Source organism: Bos indicus, chromosome 9 (assembly GCF_029378745.1).
Source record: "Bos indicus isolate NIAB-ARS_2022 breed Sahiwal x Tharparkar chromosome 9, NIAB-ARS_B.indTharparkar_mat_pri_1.0, whole genome shotgun sequence".
Taxonomy (NCBI): domain Eukaryota; kingdom Metazoa; phylum Chordata; class Mammalia; order Artiodactyla; family Bovidae; genus Bos; species Bos indicus.
The window spans coordinates 70,770,561-70,777,188 of record NC_091768.1 but is presented as its reverse complement, the minus strand read 5'-3'; the positions used below and the strand labels follow the sequence as shown (position 1 = coordinate 70,777,188).

General features: G+C 38.2%; 1 pseudogene; it reads right to left on the bottom strand.

Annotated features, from left to right (window-relative positions):
• Positions 1 to 3,993: 3,993 nt before the first annotated feature.
• LOC109563547 (trace amine-associated receptor 8-like) lies at positions 3,994 to 6,169 on the bottom strand (annotated as a pseudogene).
• Positions 6,170 to 6,628: the final 459 nt, after the last annotated feature.

Here is a 6,628-nt window from a genome sequence, read left to right as displayed (position 1 = left end):
GAAGGTTTTATTTTTAATGAAGACCAACTTACTATTTTTTTAATGGCTAGTGTTTTTTTTTTTTTCTTGTCTAAGACAATTGTCCAATGCAGTCACAACTATTTTCTTCTATGCTTCTTCTAGAATTTTCATATTTTTTGCTGCTAGTGTTTTATGACTCACATCATATTAATTTTAAATATGTTATAAGGAGGGGTCTGAGGTTTATTAGGAGAATGAGTAGTAGTATAAGGATATTCAGTAATTCCAGCAGAATTTCTTGAAATGACTATCTTTCTCCAGTGAACGATATTTGTTCATGTCAAAAATCAATCAACCAAGAGGGAGGGTATGGGGAGGGAGGAGGGAGGAGGGTTCAGGATGGGGAACATAGGTATACCTGTGGCGGATTCATTTTGATATTTGGCAAAACTAATACAATTATGTAAAGTTTAAAAATAAAATAAAATTAGAAAAAAAAATAAAATTAAAATAAAATTTAAAAAAATTAAACTATTGGAAAAAAAAATAAAAATCAACTTTGAAGAAAAAAAAAATCAATCAACCATATGTGTGTGGATTTATTTCCGGGTTCTCTTCTGTTCTGTTGATCTCTATTTCTATATTTAGGTCAATACCCTTTTGTCTTAACTGAAACTTTACCTTAAGTCTTAAAACCAAGTTGTATAAACCTTTTACTTTTTTGTCTTTTCCAAAATTGTTTTGGCCATCTTATGTCTTTATTTTTTATAAAATTTTTAAAACCACCTTGTCAAAAAAGCAAACAAAACAAAACAAAACCCAGCAGTGTTCACTGTTATAAAATTGAGTCTTTAAAACAATTATGAAGAGGGGCACTGGAATATTTGATTGGGACAGTAAATTTTCTCATTTCCCCATTTGATTACATCATGTATGGTTTTCTGGCTTGTTGGAAAAGACCCTGATGCTGGAAAAGATTGAGGGCAGGAGGAGAGGGGGTGACAGAGGATGATATGGTTGGATGGCATCACTGACTCCATGGGTCATGGGTTTGAACAAACTCCAGGAGATGGTGAAGGACAGGGAAGCCTGGTGTGCTGTAGTCCATGGGATTGCAAAGAGTTGGACATGACTTAGTGACTGAACAACAACAAACACAATAATTATTTATGAATTTAGATGCTTTTCAAATAGCTGCAAAGCCTCTAAATTTTAAATTGCTATAGTTTCCTAACATCGAAGGATTGTACATTTAAATAATATTGAGCCTACCTGGCCAAATGCATATTTTGTCTTTCCATGGTTAAGAAGCCCAAAGAGGAAAAAAAAAAAAAAAAGTATTATTTTAGCAAAATTAAAAAAAAAAAAGAAACAATAGAGAAACAAAATATAATGAGAAACAAGTATCAAGAGAATAGAATCAAAAAAAAAAAAAAAAGAGAGAGAATAGAATCAAATCAAATACGGAACAACATTTATCCAAACTAGTACCCACTCCAGTATTCTTGCTTGGAAAATCCCATGGACCAAGGAGCCTGGTGGGCTACAGTCCATGGGGTCGCAAAGAGTCGGACACGACTGAGCGACTTCACTTCACTTCACTTCAGTATCTGTAGACACCTGTAATCGAGTGCCTACAGAAGAAAGGGCTCTGGGTGGCCAAAGGTTCTTGCTGCATTAAACATTTTGGTAAAAATAAGCAGTGTCTTGTGTTGATTAGTTTCTTTTAACTGCTCTGAAGAACTTGAGGGGGGAAATGAGCTTAAAGACTTTAAAGTGCCAGCTTAATGTTCATATAAGAGACTCGAAATCTTTGATAAAAGCTCTGAAAGAACTCTGAATATCCTAGAGTCACAGAACTGAGTTTCTGAAAACCAAACTCCAAGCTGAAATCTGTAGGGCCCTGAATTACAAGGCAAACAGAATTCTCAAACTTCTAGAGCCTCTTTTACTAAAAGTCTGGCACTGATTAGCAAGGAAAGGGATTCTTGAAACTAGGATGGTGACATAAAGGCAGGTCCTAATGAAACAGGTTACCTCCAACCTCTAATACTGTCAAGTCTTCTCTGGCAGAAGCAGCAGCCCTTCCCCGACTGGCTGACACTTTCAGTCTTCCTTTCTCTGAAGGAGCTGCGGTGTCCTCCTCCAAGGTAGCTGCTGTAACAACGCACCTGGACCCTCCCCGGGGCATCCCCTCACACCTGTCCTTATCTCCTCACCTATCATCAGGACCCAGTCCTAGCAGGACCCAAAGGGAACAGTACAAAGTGAGACTCATGAAGACATGCATCTCCAAACTAAAGCATGTAGGATTCTGCCCATCTATATGGACAGAAACCCAAGGAATATATATGAGAATGGATCTCAAGTGTGTGATATCAGTGTGGAAGTTGAGTAAAGCAGGATCAGGCTTAATGTATTAATAAAGGCCCACCATGCAGCACATAATCTTTAGTGAAGGAAGAGTTGAAGAATCTTAAAGACATGCTCATGCTCAGTCATGTCCAATTATTTGCAATCTCATGGACCATAGCCTGCCAGGCTCCTCTGTCCATAGGATTTTCCAGACAAGAATACTGGAGGGGGTTGCCATTTCCTTCTGTGGGGGATCTTCCCAACCCAGGGATGAAAGTCACGTCTCCTGAGTCTCCTGCTTTGGCAGGTGGATTCTTTACCACTGATCCACCTTGGAAGCTTTAAAGACATGCTGCAAAACAATATTAAACTACTTTACTACAGAAAGATATAATAATTCCTGAGATATTTTCATCACTTTAAGATGTAGTCCCCAAAATATTGGGCTTCCCAGGTGGCTCAGTGATAAAGAATCTACCTGCCAAGGAGGGGGCGTGAGTTTGATCCCTGGTTCAGCAAGATCCCCTAGAGAAGGAAATGGCAATCCGCTCCAGTATTCTTGCCTGGAAAACTCCACTGATAGAGGAGTCACTCAGGCTACAGTCCATGGGGTCGCAAAAGAGATGGACACAACTTAGAGACTAAAAATCAACCCTAAAATATACCAACACTGTTACAGTTTATTTTCATTAGGTAAGAAAAATATATGCTAGAAATATACACACAAAATGTATTTTCATTAAATTAAAAGAAGCAAACATCTTTTGAGATCAACACATACACATTGCTCTATTTTAAAAGGATAACCAATAAGAACATACTTCATAGTGCAGGGAACTCTGCTCAATGTTTTATGGCAGCCTGGATGGGCGGGAACTTCAGGGGTGAATGAATACATGTATGTGTATGACTAAGTCACTTTGCTGTGAACCTGAAACTGTCACACATTTGTTAATTGGCTTTACTCCAATATTAAAAAAAAAAAAGTTAAAAAGAAAACAGTGGACAAACTTTGGATAGTGTTTATAGAAAAAAATTGCCTTGTCATAACTGGAAGGTAAAATAACACACTTGATGGAATGAGAAAAATAATCATAAAAAGACAATCACTGTTGAGGAAATAGCACCACCTGTTCATGGCTATTCCCACATTTACAGAAATCCCCAAATTATATAAGTCCAGCCCTGAGTCCGAAATGGCTGATGTATATGACTCAGGGACCTCTTAAGGTCTCTGACTTGACTCAAGGACCAAAAGACCTTTCTCCAAGATACAAGCCTCTGAAAATGAGAACGAAGTTAACTGAGTTCAGAAAAAAAGACAGGGAATACAAGACTTTCATGGGACATAGAACTAAGAAACTTTTGAAAGTGAAGGAAACATCAGCCTGAAAGAGAGGCCCAGAAAAGGAAAATCATTAACAACAAAGCAAGGAAGCATGCAGATTTGAGGAAACTAGAAAATATCAACTTGTGTCAAGCATTTTTATTGAATATATTTCTGTCAAATGATTAAAAATGTTCACTCATCAAAAAAGTAAGAGCATGAAGGTGATGCTGCTGAAATTGAGATATCGTTTCTCCTCCCCAGCTGAATGGAACACTTTTATGCAATGTATCACATGCCACAGTTACTGAGAAATACTAAATAAATCATTAAATTCCTCAGTTTCAAAATTAGCTCTCTTTAGAAAATAAGTTTATGGTTGATGAGCTGTCTGTTAATACTTGGACTGTTATGATAACTTTTATTGCTTTCGTAAAACAAGAGTAAAATAAAGCATAAATCAAAGGATTTAGAGCAGAATTAAAATAACCAAACCAGCAAAATAGCTCATAAACATATGAAGGTGTTATAAACCCCCCCCAAAAAATCAATACATGAATCAATCATATACGGTAACCATGAGATCAAAAATGCTATCACCAAAAATGCTAAACTTAGAGTTTTAGCAGCTTTTCTCTCTCTCTTAGTCACTCCGGTTTTGTATATGCTTGATAATCCTGATAATCCTATGCATATGCCTGATAATCCTGATAATCCTATGCTAAAGCCTTTGACTGTGTGGATCACAATAAACTGTGGAAAATTCTGAAAGAGATAGGAATACCAGACCACCTGACTTGCCTCTTGAGAAATCTGTATGCAGATCAGGAAGCAACAGTTAGAACTGCACGTGGAATAACAGACTGGTTCCAAATAGGAAAAGGAGTACGTCAAGGCTGTATATTGTCACCCTGCTTATTTAACTTATATGCAGAGTACATCATGAGAAACGCTGGACTGGAAGAAGCACAAGTTGGAATCAAGATTGCCGGGAGAAATATAAATAACCTCAGATATGCAGATGATACCACCCTTATGGCAGAAAGTGAAGAGGAACTAAAAAGCCTCTTGATGAAAGTGAAAGAGGAGAGTGAAAACGTTGGCTCAAAGCTCAACATTCAGAAAATGAAGATCATGGCATCTGGTCCCATCACTTCATGTGAAATAGATGGGGAAACAGTGGAAACAGTGTCAGACTGTATTTTGGGGGACTCCAAAATCACTGCAGATGGTGACTGCAGCCATGAAATTAAAAGACGCTTACTCCTTGGTAGAAAAGTTATGACCAACCTAGATAGCACATTCAAAAGCAGAGACATGACTTTGCCAACAAAGGTCCGTCTAGTCAAGGCTATGGTTTTTCCTGTGGTCATGTGTGGATGTGAGAGTTGGACTCAGAAGAAGGCTGAGCACCAAAGAATCGATGCTTTTGAACTGTGGTGTTGGAGAAGACTCTTGAGAGTCTCTTGGAATGCAAGGAGATCCAACCAGTCCATTCTAAAGGAGATCAGCCCTGGGATTTCTTTGGAAGGAATGATGCTAAAGCTGAAACTCCAGTACTTTGGCCACCTCATGCGAAGAGTTGACTCACTGGATAAGACTCTGATGCTGGGGGGGATTGGGGGCAGGAGGAGAAGGGGACGACAGAGGATGAGATGGCTGGATGGCATCACTGACTCGATGGACGTGAGTCTCAGTGAACTCCAGGATTTGGTGATGGACAGGGAGGCCTGGCATGCTGCGGTTCATGGGGTCGCAAAGAGTCGGACACAACTGAGCGACTGAACTGAACTGATAATCCTTCTATTTTGCTAGGAATATGTTCAATCTTTATAGCCTGTTGTCTAGCCACAAGAAACATATTACTACACAGATTTATCATAATAAAAGTAGGTACAAAAAAGTAATAGAAAGGTTATCAAAATCCAAAATTGATTTATAACAAGCTGTCAACTTCCAGTGCAGCTGAGGGCATTTACTAATTCCTTTATCCCGTTCTGGTGAACACCTCTGAAGAACACAGCTCCGCTGTACACAAGGGGCAGAATCCAGGAGATACTGATGCATACTCCTGACACAGACACCGTGAACTTGGTGGGATAGACCAGGGGGTCAGTAACAGCAACGTACCTGTCGAAGGAGATGAAGCACAAGTGGAAGAGAGAAGAGTAACAAAATGCCACATCACAGGAACTGTGAAGGGCACAAAATCTGGCTCCAAAGTACCAGCAGCTCTCCACGGACCTGACCACGCTGAAGGGCATCACTGTCACTCCCACCAGAAAGTCTGCACAGGCCAGAGAAACGATCAAGAAATTGACTAGAGAATGCAGCTCCTTGAAGTGAAGAACTGAAGTCTGAAGTCATCACCAAGAAGTTTCCAAAGATATCCAATAAAGACTCGAAGCCAAACACTGTGTACAGAATCACCCAAGATGCAGGCAAGTAAGGAGATTTAATACAAGATCTGTTCACGTTCTCATAGCACAGCTGCTCGGTTTCAGGTTGGGAAAGATTGCTGTCCATGGTTCTGCAGTTGGATGCTTGCTGTGTTTCTGCTTTTCAGAAAACTGGTCTTCAATTCTGAAAATTAAAAAAAATAAAATAAAACTGCATACTTGAGTACTACTTTTAAAAACTGTCTCATATTTTGTCCTTTCCCCATTTTGTTATGAAGAGAAACTAAAAGAATTTTTAAAACTCAGAAATACATTATCTGTTTACATAATATTTCTATAACATATATAATATAATGTTATAATTATATATATTTATAGATAATATATAATCTATGATATAAATATAGAAATACATATATTTCTCTATATTTTCATAATATCTAAATTTCCTAGATAGTTAACGCTAAGCAAAGCTACTATGATATTTCATCAGTCCAGAAAACACAATGTCTAATAATTGAAGAAATTTAATTTAATTACTTGATCCTTTATACCTGTGAATTTCCTCCTTACAAAGGATATGTGT